This window comes from Zalophus californianus, chromosome 10, assembly GCF_009762305.2.
Source record: "Zalophus californianus isolate mZalCal1 chromosome 10, mZalCal1.pri.v2, whole genome shotgun sequence".
Taxonomy (NCBI): Eukaryota; Metazoa; Chordata; class Mammalia; order Carnivora; family Otariidae; genus Zalophus; species Zalophus californianus.
This window is the reverse complement of record NC_045604.1, coordinates 39526543-39546788: the sequence shown is the minus strand read 5'-3', so window position 1 is coordinate 39546788 and position 20246 is coordinate 39526543. Positions and strand designations below refer to the sequence as shown.

The window sequence follows — 20246 nt, the reverse complement described above, 5'->3', positions numbered from 1 at the left end:
ATAATATTGCAAAATATTATCCAGGTCCAGTAGGCCAGTACTGCATTTGGAAGAATCCTGAATGCCCTACAGTGGAACTTTGACTTTATCATGTTGGCAATGTAAGACATTGAAAGAAAAAATTAAGTAATATTTGCTGTCCACCCTGTGCTGAGTGCTATGTTTTAAATAGTTACCTAATTTCAGCCTGAGATAAATTCTGCAAGGTAGGTCTTCTTTCCCTCTCCTTTGCAGATGGGAAAAATGGAGCTCAATGAGGTTTTATAAGTTTCTCAAATCATTGGGTAAGCAAATGTCAGCTCCCTGATTGGAATCCCGGTCCCTGATTCAAAACCCAGGCTATTTCATGAAATACTGTTGCCTCCCAAAGTAACATGATAAGACAGTTTATTAATTGAATAAATCAGTTTACAGTTACGCCAACAAAATGGTAGAAGGATGGGGTGCCTGGGTGGCTCAGTGGGTTAAGCGTCTAACTCTTTATTTCAGCTCAGGTCATGATCTCATGGTTGTGAGACTGAACCCCAAGTCGGGCTCCAACGCTGGGCATGGAGCCTGCTTGGGATTCTCTCTTTCCCCCTCTCTCTGCCCCCCCGACCCTGCTCTTGTGCTCTCTCTCTAAAAAGAAATAAATAAAAATTAAAAAATGGTAGAAGGGCCAAAGGTTAGCCCCAAGGGAATGGGATAGCTTGTTGACTGTCATTGCCTTCTCTCTCAGTTAGTAGTTATCATCATACATTCGGTGGTTATTGCTGCTTAGGTCTTTTTTTTTTAATTATTACTAATTTTTTTATTTGAGTGTGGTTGACACACATTACATTAGTTTCAGGTGTACAGCATAGTGATTCGACAAGTTTGAACATTATGCTATGCTCACCACATGTGTAGCTACCATCTTACTGAAAGCCTGGACTTCCCCGTCCCCTTCACCCACTTTGCTTATCACCCCAGCACTCTACCCCTCTGGCCTTGTTTTCTGTGTTTACAAGTCTGATTCTGCTTTATGTTTGTCTGTTTATTCATTTTTTTTTTTTAGATTCCATATATGAGTGAAATCATATGGTATTTGTCTTTCTTAGTCTGACTTATTTCACTTAATATACATAATAACCACTAGGTCCATTCATGTTGTCCCAATTGGCATGATCTCATTTTTTATGGCTGTGTAATATTCCGTTGATTTTCCTATTCATTCATCTATTGATGGACTCTTGAGTTGCTTCCATATCTTGGCTATTATAAATAATGCTGCAATAAACATAGGGATCATATATCCTTTTGAATTGTTTTCTTTTGGTAAACATTCAATAGTGGAATTTTTGGATTACATGATATTCCTAGTTTTTTGATAAAACTCCATACTGTTTTCCACAATGGCTGTAACAGTTTACATCCCTACCAACAGTACACAAGGGTTCCTTTTCTTTCCATCCTCGCCAACATTTGTTATTTCTTATCTTTTTGATTTTAGGCATTCTAACAGGTGAGAAGTGATACCTCAGTGTGGTTTTGATTTGCATTTCCCTGCTGATTAGTGACGTTGAGCATCTTTTCATGTGTCTGTTTATCATTTGTATTACTGTTTAGGTCTTTAGCTTGCTTTTAGCGTGGATAATTTAGTGACTCAGAAGTTAACACAATAGGGGCGCCTGGGTGGCTCAGTCGTTAAGCATCTGCCTTCGGCTCAGGTCATGGTCCCAGTGTCCTGGGATCAAGCCCCGCATCGGGCTCCCTGCTCCGTGGGAGGCCTACTTCTCCCTCTCCCATTCCCCCTGCTGTGTTCCCTCTCTCGCTGTATCTCTCTCTGTCAAATAAATAAATAAAATCTTAAAAAAAAAGTTAACACAATTTACAATATTTATTTGTATTTGTTCTACAAAAATACAATTCTTTACTAAGTAATCAAGTTTTTTTTTTTACCAACCTCTCCCTATTTCTCCCTATTTATTTGTAGTAATCAGTTTTTGTAAATAATGTCAGCATTTTTTTTCTGCATCAGTAAACTACAGTGTCACAGGGCAAAGAAAGAAAGCAAAACTCCTAAGTGTAAATAGAGTATCCTTGCTACTACCTTGAATGGGGTTTACATAACCTTTGCTTTCCTTGTACACTTTAGAGGAAGATTGGCATCATACTCTCATCTATAATTGCTTCAATCTCTTTTCATGACAGTTATCAGCATTATTCATATAAAAGTTGTTAATTATGTTCCTTAACTGTGACCATTAATTTTCTTATTTTCTGCTTTTCATTGTCTAGGGCACATGAATGCCCATGTATATTGTCCCCATTTTTCCTTCTTCAGATAAAGGTGAGCAAAATCCCTTCTTTAAAACTTGCTGCTGGATAATATACTTGCTCAGAGATTGCTCTGCATTTTATTGAGAGATTTCTTACTAGGGACATCAGAAAATCAGAATGTACTCCAACATGGTTTTGCCTCCACTGGTTTATTGTCTATTTATTTTTCCCAGTAATCCAGGCCTAGCAGAGCACCTGGCATAACTCAACACATGTTGACTCCAATATGGTCTTCATGTGCTAAAACAGTATGGGATAAGCCAGGTACATTTAATCAGGCATTGCTGAAATTCGAATGTCCTTTTTATACATCAGGTGTCCAGAAGTATAAGATTTTGATTTGAGAGGAATTCATGATGAATTTCCCCTTTCTTCTGATACTTAAGTCATTCATGCCCAGCCGTCCCATCCTTGACATGATAGTGAGTTTTCCTTTGATGTCCCACAATCTCCATATTTGTTTCATTTCCTCTCCCAGAGCCACACACTTATTTATCTTCTCTGTGTATGTTTTGGGGATGTATCTACTTAGTGAAAGAACCTTTTCAATAACCTCTTCTGCTTTCATTATGTTTCCATCAGCCTTCCTCTTTTATTACACAAGTTGACCTGGGCCCCATCAAAGCAGGAAGGGGTTTTCAGCATAAAGGATCCAGGTAACACAGAAGAGAGATGCATAGTGGTTGAAGTGAAATGTAATACTGAGGGTCACAGCAGGTAAGAAGGTGGGGCAGTCAGGGCTAGGCGGAGGAGTAATGAGGGTGAATGGTGGGCATCTCAGGAGGGATGTGTGTATTTGAAAAGGAGGCAGAGGAGAAAGATGGCCTAAGAGCTAGAATACAGATACGGTGGTTCATTTTAAGGAATTTGGGTTGAGAGAAATAGGAATGCTGGCTTTTCAAGCCTTAGATCAGTTCACCTGGCTTGTTTATGTTAGACTTTTATTAAAAATCTGTTATTATTGCTATTTTCCGCTTTTATCCTTTGGAAGCCCTCTCCATTGTTGTGATATTGTTATATTATGTTGTATTATGTTCTTTCTCTCCTGTTTTTCTTCTCCTACAACCACTGTTGGGCATTGTTTATCCTTGATAATGCAATTAGAGTCATCTTTGGTTTTTCAAGTGAAGTCTCTGATAATATGTATATATTTGAGCTTTAATTCATGCCATGCTGTAGAACACTGATGGTAGTCAGTTGTATTTGAATAAAAAAAAAATTATCAGGCCTCAGGAAAGGATGGTGATGGTGATGTTGAGGGGAATAGTTTAAGAAATAGGATGACCTGATTGGAGGTTGTTTTGCAAGTTTCATGGTTAGAGAGGGAGAGGCAAAGAATAACTTGTCAATATTCTCTTATTAGGTAAGATTATTTGAAAGGAGTGAGATTTCAGAAACTTCTCCAGTAAAGGGAACATTCTAAGCAGCAGGAGGAGAGGAGGCTGGGAGGCAGGAACAGGAACTCCACAGGGAAGTTCTGCAATGTTGTTCAATAAATATGGACCTGAAGCGTATTTTGTGGAGGCTGCTGCCCTGAACTTGTCCACACCTGATGGCACTCCTGATGTTCTCTAACCTGGCCCAGCGTTGGTTTTGGGGGAAAGTCTTTCTTCCTTTTTTGTCCTGACCAACAGCTTTTTTTTTTTTTTCATTTTGGTGGATGAAGTCTGGATCAGGTGTCGTCAGCAATTGAGATCACACGCAGAAAAATAAGATGAAGGAGAATAATAATAACAAAATTGTGTTATGGAGATCACTTCCTTTAGATTATAGGTAAATATACATAAAGAATGCTCTCCCACGCTCCCAAATTCCCATCTGTGAGAAATTCTGACCCAGCTCAATTAACCTACCTTTTATGAAAACTTTTCATAAAAAGTGCCTGATAGTGTCCTTCCTTTCACTACGAGAACATTTTCAGTCTTGTCTTATCCCCACGGTGGGCAGACTATGCTTTAACTCCTTTTCGCTTGCATTTAAGAAGTGCTTTATACATACGTTTGAATCAAAGGTAGATTAAAGATGCATGGCCAATACTGAAGTAATGTTTCCATTTTTGCCGAATTGGCAAGCTCTGCTCTGTGTTTGTAATGGTCACGTAGATACTTCTCTATGCACGCATACATGTATTAACCTTTGCAGGAGCACACAAGTGTTTGAAGGCAGTGGCGGGAAGAGGGGTGGCATTCAGGCCCGAGAACTGCCTGCCTTGGCTTTGAATCATAGTGTTATCACTATCCAGCTGTGCGATTTGGGGCAAAGCCTTTAACCTATCCTATTGAAGTATTCTCTTGTGTGATGGGGATGATACTAGCACCTGTCTTATAAGATCATTGTCAGAATAAAATGGTAGAATACACGCAAAGGAGTTAGAACAATCCCTTTCACTAGTGAATACATGATAAATATTAGCTATTGATGTTATTATAATGGTTTTGTGTACAAATTCTTTTGTCCTTGTAACTCTTATCTCAAAGACCAGATTATAAACTTCTTGCGGGTGGAGACTGTTTCTCTCTGTATTGCTTAGCTCAATCTTAAGCATAGAGTAAACTTTTAATAATTGTCTATTTCTTTTTTTTTAAAGATTTCATCCATTTATTTGAGAGAGAGAATGAGATAGAGAGAGCATGAGAGGGGGGAGGGTCAGAGGGAGAAGCAGACTCCCCGCTGAGCAGGGAGCCCGATGCGGGACCCAGTCCCGGGACTCCAGGATCATGACCTGAGCCGAAGGCAGTCGCTTAACCAACTGAGCCACCCAGGCACCCAATAATTGTCTATTTCTTAATTGTTGGGAACAGGGTGATCCTCATAACATTTCTCCGAAACATTCCAGGGAGTAAATGATAGTTCTGAACCCACAAGAATCCCCTATTGGGCCAGGAAGGCCAGAGCCCTCTGGAAGTTTCTGAGATGGTAATAAGGAATATTTATAGCTACAGGCAAAACCTTTCTCAATAAATAGTATTAAAAAGAAACTATATGTATTCTGAGTTCTAACCAGATCCATGTTAAATTACAATACAGCTGATGGATTTAGGTAATTTTAAATTTTATTTTTTTCTTGTTGCTGCTTTTGCTGTCTTTTAGTAATGAGATTAGATCTTAAGTTCTGTTTCATGACTATGTCCTGAATTAATCTTATCTAGGACAATAGTGGTATTTAGGTGGTACAGAAGTTAGCTTCAGAATATCTAGTGCAATTTTTTTTAGATTCTGTTCAAAGAGGAAAAGGAAGAGAGCACCGAGCAACATCGTGGCATTGGAAAAATATCTTCATCTCTTTTTCAAACATTTTGAGATGAGTGAGACTCCGCGTACATGTTGCTAAATAAATGCCTCCTTCACCATGAAACCGTCAAATATTTCAAGAGAAATTAAATCCTTTAGACTCTTATTCTTTTACACTTGACTCATCAGAATTTTCTTTTGTAAGAGCAACTTGATACCTAAGGCACCCCTGGGGCCTTTATTCTTGAACAAGGAGGTCATATTTTTGCCAGCGCTCTTTGCAACCTGAACGAAGAGAAGCTCAAGTTCAGCTTCAAATTTGGAACCCACAACCTTGAGTGAATTATAATGCTGGTAAATTTATTCTCTCTGCAAACTCTCTCAGAGGCCACACTTGGGATAGGATGGGTATCTTAGAAAAGCATGTGTCTGAGGCAGGAAAGAACCGTTAGGCCTGTCAAGGTACGTGGAGGGTCAGGTCATGGGCAAAAGTCAACATGGGCAGTGGCATTCTGGGAGAGCTGAGAAGCAGAGTTCCAAGGTAATATACCCGCTGTGTCCACACGGGAGAGGAGTAAAACATCAGGGGTTGTAGATGAGGTGAGTGGGTTTTGTGGACCGAGTTCTCAGTGAGTTCTCCACAGTGAATGCTATATGTGTTCATTCATTCTTTGAACAAATACCCATTGAGCAGGCACAACAAACATTGCACAAATGTTGGAGATATAGGGTTAGCAAGGCAGATGAGTCCCTTCCAACAAAGATAAGCAAAGCTGGACACTAGTTAAAGTGGAAAGGGCAGACTTTAATCAGTAAGAACTATTGCCATAGGGAAAAGAGTCCAGCATGAACTGAACTCAGCTTCGATCTGTATAGAGGTGACTGGACATGAATGGGAAGGGAGGAGGGAAGGTGGGGGCTCAGTAGAGCCAGGGAAGTGAAAAGTTTCAAAAAGCAAGAGGGGAAGTTGGTCCATGTGAAACCCATCTGGGTTGGCTAACTGGTGTTTATGCCTTTCGGTCTCTACTCTCCCACAGTGACTGGGAGTCAGGGCCCTATCTGCAGGTGTTGGCTGAACAAACAGCAAATTCTTTTGGCAGTCTTGAATTTTCTCAGGCAGGCACTTTAAGGGGGACTGGCATCATCTTAGGAATGTGGACTTTACCTGTTAGAAACCACATTAGTGTTTGTTCAACTCTTTATAGGCCAAGACTGAGGCCTAGTCAAGAAGAGGGCTCAGAGGCGTCTCGCTAGGGTTTGGTCAGGAAGAGAATCTTGGTCCCTTCCCTCGTGGAACTCCATTCTATCAAGAAATTAGAGAATAACATTTTAATGAAATGCTTCATTAAATTGATAAATATTATTTTATGATAAGGGTGCTTGTTCTGTACTTGAGGTGTTCCTCACAGGATTGGTAAAGAGGTAACTCGTCAATTTTCCATGACATTAATTAACTTGGGAAATTCGTGCCAGAACTACTTGGAGGCAGGTGTGATGTATACACGGAATCATCCATTTCAACATGTTTGTTTCACTGTCCTCAAAACGTCTAGGAGGATGTCTGGGTTGTCTACCTCTCCATTTGGCATCCGCAAATGAGGTATGGGTATTATATTCAGAAAGTCTGAACTCTCTCAAATCAGTGATTCAGATAAGTCATTTCCAATACATTCCAATACAGATAGGTCATTTCCAATACAACCAATCCATCTTTCTTTCCCTATTTTTGATTTGGACAAGATGTTTTGGACACTCTCTGAATCAACTGCTGCCCCAAGTCTTGAAATAACTTCTTAGTTCAGTTAGCCCCAGCACTACCTTCTCACCACTTTTGTATTTTCCAAGTGGGAGAATTCAAAATATGAGTAGAAGTAGGACCTGAGTTCTGGTTTCCAACTCTGTCATACTTTATGATACAGGACAAGTCACCCCTTGCGGCTTCAATTTCCTGCTCTGAGCTCAGCAGAACACAGTAAGATGTGCCCAGATGGAAAAGTGCTGTGAAGATTAAAATCTGTTATGCACATGCTAGTTTTCATTAATTTTGTAAGCATCCATTGTGCTAGGAGCGCAGAACGCTGGCTTAGGCACTCTGGGGGAGGCAAATTAGGCACAAGACTTGATTCCTACCATTAAGATACTGACAATCAGTTTGAGCTGATGACATAAGGAATTAAAAGTGATATAGGGAATCAAACTGTGATATTTTTGTTGTTGTAGTTTTGTGTTTCTTAGGGGAGGGAGTTGAAAGGAGCAGGAACACATTTTACCCCCTATGTCTTAAGCCCTGTATAGGAGGGACTAGAAAACACAGCTATATTTAATGTGCTATGGTCATTTATTAGAAAAGGATGCGAAGTAAGGTAGTGATCTGGCCACATGTGCAGGGAGACCAGCCGCCCTCTGCTCTGCATCGGCACGTGATGATCCACACCAAGGGCCATGTGATGTCAACCCCACGGGGCCTTTGTCTGGAATGATGACTGATAGGGGAACATCACTGTTCAGAAGAATCTTTTCTCCGGAGAGGCATTATGTGTCCAAAACGGATCAAAAATCTCATTTCTTCCCTCCATCTTTGGCTAAAAGATTCATCTGAGTGATTTGTAAATTTAACAACGACTAAGGTTCCAAGCCCTGTCACCCTGTATATCTTGACTACAAGATCTGTTTTGGTCCCTTATCCAGACTCTCCAGAGCTTGGGGCTTGCGGCAATAAAAAGGAGCAAAGAGATATTGTCTGTATCTCAGCAAGGTCCTTGGCAGGCCAGGCCAGGAGCACCTGGTTGCTTCCTTCTGCCTCCTTCCTTCTTCCTCTGGCCTGCTGCCTCCACATGAAGTGACAGCTGAGGACTGAGTCTGCAGCGAGGGCCAAGTGGCCCAGGGGACAGGGCATTCAACGTTCCTCCGGTCCCCTTTCCTCTAGTACGATAATGACGCTGCATCCCTCCAGGAGAAGCATCTGCAGCCTGGTAAGGGTGTTAGTAACAGAAACTTCTACTGAAAAGCCCAAACTGATGGAAATCCTAAACCTGATTTTCCTTTGGTTTGAAATGCATGCTGCTGCAAAGGCAAGTGACCTTCCTTTATTGATGGAATACCTTGAAAATTTCTTTCACAGTCTGCTGTTGCCATGCCTGACTGAGCAAATCCTGCTCTCTCCCTAGAGGAAAGCCTCAGGACCCCACTGGAAAAAGCAAATGATCGATTAATGATGAAATTGGCCAACTTGCCAATAACAATAAATTGCTTTGTTCGTCCCACAGCAAGGATGCCAGCCCAGTGTGTAGCCTGTGCTTGGAGACAAAGGATGGGAACCCCGCTCACAATTAACATAGATGAGCTTTCAGACCCGTAATGAGCATGATGATAACAATAAAAGTGGCTCATGTGTCTGTCTTGTTTTTGACTGATTTCAAATGTTTCACATAGTCTTGTGATCAGATATTTACATCTGTGGGAGAAATGCAATGGCAATAGTCAAGATTTGGTCGAAGCGGGCTTCTCTCCCCTTCATGTGGGTGGATGAGAGTGTTGTTCACAAACACGCACATTTTAACATGTATAAAATACTCTAAAGACAGCAAAACAACTAGAAGACCTCCCTGAAATCTGCCATCCCCTTGAGGAAATAAAATTTGCACATGAAACCACGGGCAAATAAATATAAAACAACATGTCAAAAAGGACAAATTGATATACACAGTCACTATTTTTATTTAGTATTGTTGAAATCATGGAATTAATTCTTTTTATTTTAAGAGTAATATTAATTATCCTCTGCCCATGTAGAAAATCCATAAAATAATGAAGATTGAAATAATGTTCACGGCAATCCACCACTCAGGAGAAAGAAAAGCAACCATGTAACATTTTAATGTAATTTTTTCTGGTCTTTTTAATTTTTTCTAAAGCTTACAGACTTTATTCATAAAAAAGTATTTCATGCATATTCTACTTAGTCTTTAAAAAAAAAAGAGGGGCACCTGGGTGGCTCAGTCAGTTGAGCATCTGCCCTGGGATCAGGTCATGATCCAGGGGTCCTGGGATTGAGCCCCATGTCAGGCTTCCCTGCTCAGCAGGGAGCCTGCTTCTCCCTCTCCCTCCTGTACCCTTCCCCCTCTCCGCCTTCGTGCTCTCTCTCAAATAAATAAATAAAATCTTAAAAAAAAATGTGCCATAGTGCTAAGTACATTCACATTATTGTGCAACCAATTCTGATCTTTAAAAAAGGTGTATATACATGAATATGATAGATTTTTTTATTTTCTTATTTTTATTTTTTTGGGGGGATAGATTTTTTTATTGTACTTATTTCTCTAAGTAATGTTTTTTCTTCGTATCAAAAATAATCCAAAACTTATAAAATACCCATTATTGTAACACTAAGAAGTAATTAATGTTATATTTTACCAGTTATCCCTCTACCATTTTTCCATGTGAGGACATGAATCTGTGTAGGTATATATCTGTACATCATTTGCATTTGAATTTATAAAGACAAAATTATATCAAAGGTATCAAATACCTTTTCCTTTAGGATTATTTTGTGAGTTATCTGATACAAATAAACCTGCATGTATTGTTTTATTGCCTTTTTTTAAAAAAGATTTTATTTATTTGAGAGAGAGCGAGAGTGAGAGAGATCACAGAGGCAGAGGCAGAAGCAGGCTCCCCACTGAGCAGGGAGGCCAATGCAGGACTCGATCCCAGGACCCTGGGATCATGACCCAAGCTAAAGGCAGACGCTTAACCGACTGAGCCACCCAGGAGCCCCTTACTGCATTTTTTTTTTTTTTTCCATTTCACATTGTTGTATGTGATTTTGTGGTCACTTACAGTGGCAAGGCTGGAATAGTTTAAGGTGAAGGAATGTAATTTAGCAGGGAGAGCTTTCTAGAGGAGGTCAGCATGAGGGCTAGGTGAAAGATACAGGAACAAACCCCCTCTTTGTCTACCCCCAGCCTATTGGCTATTTCTCCTGCTGCTCTGGTCTCTGAGGCATTTGCAGGGGGAGGCAGAGTTCAGCATGCACCAGAGGCACGGGACAAGGGAAAGGACCGTGGGTTGTAGGGAAATGGCCCGGTCCAATTGCTGAAAATCAGGCTTCCTGCTTCTTGTTCGCTGGCTAAAAATGTTCTCTCTTGAGGCTGTAGGATAATGACGCTCTTGTTGAACGCTGAAGCCAAGAAGAGATGGCACTGAAAAGGCAAATACTTATGTGCTGCCTGTAACAGAATGTTTCCAGATACCCAAGAGAATTTAAAAATACTCCTTAAAATATAAAATAATTTCAGAATTTCCAGCAATTAGTAACAAGTGGCAAGTAGGCCAGATTACAGAGAGCTTGAATTGTGTCCTGGGGCTTGACAAATTGAGACCCTGGATTCATAGCAGTCCTCTTTAATCAGTGATTCATATAAATTGATACATGTCACTAGTCATTTTATCTACTAATCACACAGGCTACAGACAAGCTGAGATTTGTTCTCACGTTGTTGGGTGGGGGGTGGGGGGGCAAGTAGCCTGTGTACCTTGAGGTCATAAAAGTTCATTTACTAGGAAGAACTCCAAATATACACAATTTTCAGTGGAAGGAGATGTGGGTACTAGATTTAATTTTGTTTCTGTTTTTGATTTTGTTTTAACTGGTTAGGTGAGCTCTCTTAGATAATCACCCAACTTTCTCTGTGCCTTGGTTTCCTTTTTAGTGTAATGGGTTTAATCCTCTCTAGTTTACCTACCAAAGCTTTTGTGAGGCATGAATTTGTGAATAGATATGGAAACACTTTGAAAGTTAAAAATGCAATGTAAAGGTACTATTAGCAAAAGACTTTCATTACACAACAAGCCCATAACATGGATTGGAAAGTGAATTAAGAGAACAAAATTGGTTTTCCATATGGACTCAAGTGGCTGACTGGCTATTATGTTTGGGAGCATGTGGGGGCAAACTTTCTTTTTTGATATACATTTTCAAAATCTTTTCATAAGAAAAATTGAGCATCTTTGAAAAGATAGACCACTTAAGACTTATACATTATTAAAAAGAAGATAGTCGAGATACAGCCTAAATTCATCTTTTTTGTAATCATGTTTGAATTTGCATGAAGGCATCTGGTTGCTATTTGGGGCAAGGATCGTGACTGGTCATGGCCCCATCTCCAGGGCTTCACCTAGGTCTGGCACATCGTAGGCATTTGTTGCTTATTGAATGAATGGATGGATGAATGAATGAAAAGTTGGGGGTGGGGTGTCTGGGTGGCTCAGTCAGTTAAGTGTCTGCGTTTGGCTCAGGTCATGATCCCAGGGTCCTGGGATTGAGCCCCGAGGAGAGCTCCCTGCTCAGTGGGGAGTCTGCTTCTCCCTCTCCCGCTCCCCCTGCTTGTGCTCTCTCTCTGTGTGTCAAATAAATAAATAAAATCTTAAAAAAAAAGAAAAGAAAATTTGGGTCTTGGGTGTTCAGGGGGTAAGGTAGTAGGTTTCTGACATCTATCAGAGAAACTACTATGTACCAGTTAGAATACTAAGACTTTAGCTTCATCTGCTACATTTATCAAAACTCCTTGGTAAAATTTTTTACTAGCTAGAAATGATAATGATTGTGTTCCCCAAAGACACACAAATGAAACATGCTGTTGGGGGAAGATGCAGACCATGGACTATTTTGTAGAATTCATCCAAGCTATGGGATACACATATCCATTCATCCATGCACGCAGCCAATAGATGTCTATGAAATGAACACACACACACAACATATATTCTCACTGCCTGGTTTGATTATTAAACCCAGTAATTTTGAGGTAAAAATGGGAAGAACAGACCTTCTTGTTTTATAGTTGAAGAGAAATGTTGAATTACAGTTTAAGGCAACATGGCAGATTAGCAGTGTCTGACTTCCCTAATGGCTACCTAGGGGGCCTGGGGCTCTGATTTGGGCTGGAGTCCAGGAGCCTAGAGGGGTGCATGAGTGGATAGAAGTGAGACATAGCTGTAGGCCATAGGCGTGAAGTCTCAGTTCCAGCATTGGTTGTCCAAAGGGTGAAGTCTATGTGCTGGGATAGGAAAGGATGGTTTAAGAGGCAGATCTTGGGGTAGTCCCCAAATAACACTGCAGAGAGCTGGAGAGAGATGGGGGACCTTTTTACTAGGAACCTGCCACCCAGTCCGTTAAAGATGCTTTGCTAATTCAGACAAGTGCAGAATCATTTCTAGAGCTTGGGTGTTCTAACTCCTAGGCAATTTCTGAAGTCCCCACAGAAAATCAATGCATTTTACCAGCAAGACAATGTACTAAGCATATTCCAGAATTAAACAACCCAAAGCTAATGATCAGTGTGGTGGGTGTTGTAACGGGCACCAGCCAGATCTGCTTTCAGGAATAGAGGACTCATTCCCCAGCCCCCGGCTGGCAGACCCCAGCTGCTTCCAGGCAATTGTCTCTGCAGAAGAAAACCCTTCCCCTGGAAGGCCTGGGTTCAACGGCTGCTCCAATAAGGAAAGTAAACATATAGCCTCCTCATTCCAACTCGAGCAGCTAGGAAGTGGCACCCTGGCTCTAAGTAGGATGAGCTGAAGACTGCACTAAGAGAGTGTCCACAGCTCCCCTTCTCCCCCGGCCCTTGTCTGCTTCCTTCCCTTCCCCTTCCCAGGTGGTGCTCCCAGGACCACTCCCTGATAAACACCTGCAAACTTATCTCCATCCCAGAGTCAGCTTCCCTGCCCGGCCTGACCTGCTTTCCTGGCTGACAGTGAGCTGCTTGTCATTCAGGAGATGGCTGTGACAACAGTTTGACAACCTATTGGGAAGGTCTATATGAAGATCTACAGAGGAGGTGTGAAGACCAGGTAATGTCCTGATACAGAAGCATTTTACTCTATGATGATGCTGTCAGCTCACTTTAAATATTCAAAGCCTTTCCCACAAGGCTTTGATCATCTCAGAGGTTTTTTTTTTTTTTTTTTTTTTTTTTTTTTGCCCATCTTACAGATTTGGAAATCAATGCTAACTGAGGGTTACTGACATGAACAAGAACCCATGACGAGTAAGTGGCAGAAAAGGGACTTAGAACTGAGCTCTTACAAAATAGATGACAACAGGACTTTAAAAACAAAGGACAGGGATCTACGAGGTCACCAGAAGCAGGGAGCCAGGAGAATGGCTCTAAGGATCTGCTGGAGTACAAACGGCATGGCCCAGATGTGTGACGGTGGGACATGGTCACAGCGCTGATACAGGGCGCAGGGAATTCTCAGGTACGGGGGGGAGGGTCTGTTGAGGACGCCGCCCCTGCCCCCTCCCCCTTGAGGTGAAAGATGCAAAGTGAGAGGCCTGGTGACAGTTTCTGGGATTGGTAGCTCTAGCCCCAAACTGAAAAGCAACTTTTCTGTGCAGAATCTCAGGGTCTTACAGAAATTACAGCATTTCTGTCAAGTTATTAATATTGTGATTAAAAAGAATAATGCTCTCTCTGGTTACACAAATTACACACATATATTTACATATAAAATTTTACATATACATTTTATAAAAATGTTATCTATAACATTTATGTGTAATTTCTCCCCACTAGTCACTTTCTATGGCTGATTGTCCCCCAAACTATTTTCCAAGCATCCAGTGTTTTCAGCGGCATGGCCGCTTCCCAGCTCAGTCTCGGATTACACTGATTTCTAAGATGTCCCTGTGTGTTCCGGACACGCACGGGGAGCACTCTGCGGCGAGCCCATGTTTTCTCACGCTTTTCTTCTTCCTCCCCAAGCTCCGGTCCTCTTGGCCGCAAGTCGGAACGTGCATACCGCGGCAGCCTTTCTTGTGGGACGTGCTGAAAGCCTGCTCCTCCATCTCTGCTCATCTCCGGCAGCAGAGCACACAGAGCAAGGCGACGATGCGACACAGGGCTATGCAAGCCGCTTTCTGGTGACTGTTGACCAGCCAGGCGACAGGCGGCGCGGGGGCACCGGCTCCGCATCCCTGTTAGGCAATTAGCTGATTGCTCTCGCCCGCAGCCCGAGCGGAGCGCGGGGATTTCACCGCCTGCCCACCTCCACTGCAAACAGAGGCACGTTCTCCGACTTTGATAGCTCCCTGGGTTCTTGTGAAAAACAACCACAGCGTTGCCATAGCGTATTTCTCAAATACCAGCATCAGGGGATTGCAGAATTACAGCAACAAATGTTACGAGGTACTATTTGCAAATAGACATGCAGCAAAATAATCCAAATAGGACCATTAAATAATAATCCTCATTAAAACCAAACCAAACTAAACACAGTCATTCTTAAAAGTGTGCTGGGGTGGGAGGGGGTGGGATACCAAAATGTTTTAAGAGAAGATTAATAATTTGCTCATTAATTTTATTGGATAATTACACATCATTGGTCTTTCCAGAGTAGCTCATTTTTGAAATTAAAAATGCCTTTTAGGTTTTCTCTGGTACAATGTGCACATCAGGTGTGCAGAGAGCTTTTTAGCATGCACAAAAATGAATCACAATATTAGACAATGTGCTATTTTTCTATAAGAAGGCAGCCTTTCCTAAAACGTTAATCTGCAAAAAGATGCTCCTAATTTAGAAGAAATTAGAGGGAGAGTCTACTCAGCAAACACCTCTGCTAACAGCTTCATTAGTATGTATTTTCACATAATTCAATTAGCCAAAACACATACACATGCTAACAGTGCTGTTCCCTGCTCTGGGAGTGTCAGCAAGACTTTCAGCAGATCTGAAACAAAATTGCATAAATGGCGTGTAAAGCTCTGTGCATACAAAGATACCTTCAGGGTTCTAATAAATTCATGAAACTTTTTAAAGTATGATTTCCTAGCAGGCAATCACTTTTAATTAACAGGATCACCTACAGCAACACATGTCCTTCAAAAACTTACATTATTTTTTCTTTTTGAATTTCAAAGTTTCTGTAGTAAAAGTTGAATAGCTGAGTAGCTTAACCTCAAAAGGATTCCAGGCTTTTATGACAGTTATAAATCACTGTGGTGCCTTCTTTATAAGAAGAAAAGATTCTTAGCACAACAGAGAAAGAAGGAAATCTCTTTTTAGTCATAGCTAGAAGCAAGCATTTTCTCCAAAGGTCAAAAAACTTTTCCCCAGTTAAAGAATAATTTTAAGGACATTGCAGCTACTTGTACAAGTAATCTCTTATAATTTACTTTATGAATTAAACATTCAATTTCCAGGATTGTGGTTTGACACGGATGGACTCGCCTCTTTCTGGAACAGGTTTTGTAGAGTTTCTCCCGTTTAGTTTTTAGTAAACATGGGCCATGGCTGAACGCAGGATTTACTTAATGAGCCCTTCTCCTTAAGGAAAATGAGAATCTATAAACTCACCAAAGGATTCAGTGGGGTGGTTCTCAAAATTTCTTTTTCAGGCCTTTGTTTGAAAGACAGGGACATGCTCATAGAATATCTAGGGCTAATGGTAAGGTTGCAGAAATCTGAAAAAGAGGCACTTCTGAAATGAGGGAAGAGTAAGAGACACTGAGAGGAAACCTGTTTGCCTTCCCTCCCCTCATCCTGAAGGGACCTAGCCAGTTGTCTAAAAGGGTAAGTGGAGAATGAGGATCATGTCTTCTGCCCTCTGCAAAGCTAATAAAGTACCTGCAGGGTGGGATTACACCATCCAAGACTCAGAAGTGAGCAGTGGTGGAGAGTCTTTGCAGACAGAAGCAGCAGTGAATCCAAGCCCTGCTCTGAAATCACCCATGGAACCCCCTGCAGCCAGCCACCATCATTTCTCCCCTGGGTGACGGTGGCAGCCTCCCTGCTGGTCCTCCTGTCTAGGACTGCTCCTCTCAAACTCATTCTCCACCCGGGGTTTATTTGCTGGTTTGGGGGGGAAGAATTAGGTTGGCCACAGGCTGTATGAGGTGTTAGGGACACAGATTTTTTCAAAACATAAATGCAATCCTTTACTTCCGAGCTCAATTATCTGAAAAGATTCCCACCATCCTTAAGATAATATCTAAAATCCTTAATATGGCACAAAAACCCTCTACGATTTTGCCCTCTGCTAATATTTTCAGCCTCAACTGTTGTTCTCGTTTACCTCTCAATCTGATTTCTAGCCATATTGGACTATTGATAGACCCAGCCACCCACCAAAGGGCTGTTTTCTTTCTCACCTTTTTTCCCCCAAGTGTGGCTTTTTAGTCCCAGTCTTCAGAAGATCCCTTTTCCCCTTTTCCTCAGTTTGAGTCAAAGGCCACCCTAGTGAATCTTTAAGTTCCCACTTAGAGATCGTGCCTTTATATCCTTTCAGAAGCCTTCTCTGACTCCCCCAAACTGTTGACCCTTCTAGGCAATCTTGATGCGTTCTCTCTGTTCATTTCAATGGCAGCCCTCATGTAGTCAGTGAATATTTATTGAGCACTTACTATGTGTCAGGTGCTGTTCTGGGGATATCATGATGAAAAGGTAACTCTGTTCTAAGGGAGCTTCTATTTTAGTGGAGGAAAATAAACATAAAATAGCTCTTCAAATAAATAAGTAAGTAAACAAGACAATCTGTGATTGTGGTCAGCGTGGTGGGGAAGAGTGTTCTAAGTAGGGGGTTAAGATGAGGTCTCTGTGAGGAGATCATGTTTGAGCTGAGGTATAAATAATGAGAAGAAGCCAGCCCAAGAATAGCTAATAAAAGATAATGCCATGTGCAAAAGAAAGAAAAATAAGCCCACAGTCTCTGAAGTAGGAGCAAGTTTGGGGTGTCCAAAGACAGAAAAACCCACAGTAGCTGTTAAGTACCAGGCATGTCTTACACTTTCTGTGACGTGTCTTAATCTAGAGTCCGGTTAGCCACCCATTTGGCTCTCACACTAAGCAGTGTATTACAACTAAGTCTTTACCAGAAAAACAGCTGTTGTTTTGGCCTTCACAGGTCATTTTCTTTATTATAAGATTTATTTGTTTATTTGACAGAGAGAGACAGCAAGAAAGGGAACACAAGCAGGGGGAGTGGGAGAGGGAGAAGCAGGCTTCCCGCTGAGCAGGGAGCCCGATGCGGGGCTCGATCCCAGGACCCTGGGATCATGACCTGAGCCGAAGGCAGACGCTTAATGACTGAGCCATCCAGGCGCCACTCACAGGTCATTTTTTGGTCTAATTTCTCAACTTGTTCTGAACTATGCAAGGTAGAAGGCTGCCATTTATTTGGCCTCTCAAAGATGTCAACATTAGTGAAATAAATGTAAATACTTTTTTCTATGTGGTTTGTTTCTTTATGGTGTTTATGGTGGGTTTTTTTTTTCCTGTGTAGAACCTTTAATTTTTTTTTTAGTCAAATTTATTATTATTTTTCTTTTATGGTTTCTAAGTTTAGGTCATAATAAAGCTTTCCTCATTCTAAACTTGTTTTAAGTTTCCAGTGTTCTGGTTTTTAACTTAAATTTTTAAGAGCAGTTTTAAGTGCATAGCAAAATGAGAGAGAGGAAGGTACAGAGATGGCCCATAGACTCCTGGCCCCCACACACATACAGCTTTCCGCTATGTAGATGTCACTCACCAGAGAGGTGCATTGTTACAATGGATGAACCTCCATTGATATATCATCATCACCCAAACTCCATACAATACATTGGGGTTCACGCTTCATGTTATATGTTCTGTGGATTTAAACAAAAGTATAATGACATGTATCTTTATAATAGCATACAGAGTATTTCCACTGCTCTAAAAAAAATGCTGCTTTTTTCAAGTTTTAAAATTTCAAATTTTACATTTAGATCTTTCAGGTATCTGGAATTTATTTTTGGGTAAAATGTTAGAGATCAACTTAATTCCTCCCCCCCAGCTTTATTAAGATATAACTGACAAATTTGTAATATAGTTAGAGTGTGCAACGTGATGATTTGATATATATATATTGTGAAGTGATTCACACAGTCAAGTTAATAAACACATCTGTCACCTCACAATCTACTCTCATAGAAACTTAACTATATAAGACCGTATTATCATGTATAGTTACCATGCTACACATCGGACCCACAGAATTTATTCATCTTATAATTATAAGTTTGTACCTTTTTACCAACATGTTCCCATTCCCCCCACCCCCACCTTCCACCCCCTGGTAACTAACCACCATTCATTCTCTATTTTAATGAGTTAGACTTTTTTAAGTGACACCATGCAGTATTTGTCTTTTTCTATCTGACCTCTTTCTCTTAGCATAATGCCCTCCGGCTCATCCATATTCTTGCAAATGGCAGGACTTCATTCTTTTTAAAGGTTAAATAATATTCCATTGCATGGGTCTTTTCTTTATTCATTCATCTGTGGACAGATACTTAGGTTGTTTCCATATCTTGGCTAGCATGGATAATGCTGTAATAAACCTGGGACTATAGATGTGTCAAGATAGTGATATGTTTTCCTTTGGATATATACGCAGAAGTGGGATTCCTCGATCATATGGTAGTTCTATTTTTAATTTTTGAGAAATCTCTGCAATGTTTTCTGTAGTAGCTGTACAAGTTTACATTCCCACCCACAGCATTCAAGGGTTCCTTTTTCTCCACATCCTAGCCAATATTTGTTATCACTGGTCCTTTGGTGATAGACATGCTAATGGGTGTGAGGTGACATTTCACTGCAGTTTTGATTTACATTGTTCTGATGACTGGTGATGTCGAGTACTTTTTAATGTACTTGTTGGCCATTTGTATGTCTGCTCTGGAAAAAATGTCTTTTCAGGTCTTTTGTCCATTTTTTAAATTGGGTTATTTGGGGGTTTTTTGCTACGGAGTTGTAGAAGTTCCTTGTGCATTTTAGATATTAATCCTTCTTGGGTCTGTTGTTTGCACATATTTTCTCCTATATGTTGCCTTTTTATTCTGTTGATGGTTTCCTTTGCTGTGCAGAAGGCTTTTAGTTTGATGTAGGCTCACTTGTTTATTTTTGCTTTTGTTTCAAATCCAAAAAATCATTGCCAAGACCAATTTCAAGGAGCTTAATTCCCTATGTTTTCTTCTAAAAGTTATAGGGTTTCAGGGTTTATGTTCAAGTTTTTAATCTGTTTTAATCTTTTATGTATGGTATAAGATAGTGGCCCAATTTCATTCTTTTGTATGTGGATGTCCAGTTTGCCCAACATTATTTTTTGAAGAGACTGTCCTTTCCCCTTTGTATATTCATGGCGCCTTTGTTGGCAATTAATTGGCCATACATGCATGCATTTATTTCTGAGCTATCTATTCTGGTCTACTGATGTATGTATCTGTTTTTATGCCAGTGCCATACTGTTTTGATTCCTATAGCTTTGTAATATAGTTTAACATCAGGAATTGTGATGCCTCCAGCTTTGCTCTTCTTCCTTAATATTGCTTTAGCTGTTTGGGGTCTTTTGTGGTTCCAAACAAATTTTTGGACTTTTTTTTATATTTCTGTGAAAAATGCCATTAGAATTTTGATAAGGTTTGCACTGAATCTGTAGATCTTTTTGGGGAGTATGGGCACTTTAATAATATTAATGCTTCCAATTCATGAACATTTATTTGCTTCCATTTATTTGTCTTCTTCAATTGCTTTCATCAATTATATTCTTTAAATCAATGTCTTACAGTTTTCATTGTATAAGTCATTCACCTCCTGATTACATTTATTCCTAAGTATTTTATTAATTTTGATGCCATTGTAAATGAGATTGTTTTCTTAATTTTGCTTCCTGATAGTTCATTGTTAGTATACAGA

The 20246-nt window shown here is 40.6% G+C and overlaps 1 long non-coding RNA gene across 1 annotated transcript; it reads left to right on the top strand.

Moving 5' to 3' along the window:
• Positions 1-13228: 13228 nt before the first annotated feature.
• Positions 13229-14795, top strand: LOC113933273. The gene is made up of 3 exons (XR_003523311.1): positions 13229-13383; positions 13526-13791; positions 14298-14795. It is a non-coding gene; the product is annotated as an uncharacterized LOC113933273 (long non-coding RNA).
• The last annotated feature ends 5451 nt before the right edge of the window (positions 14796-20246 follow it).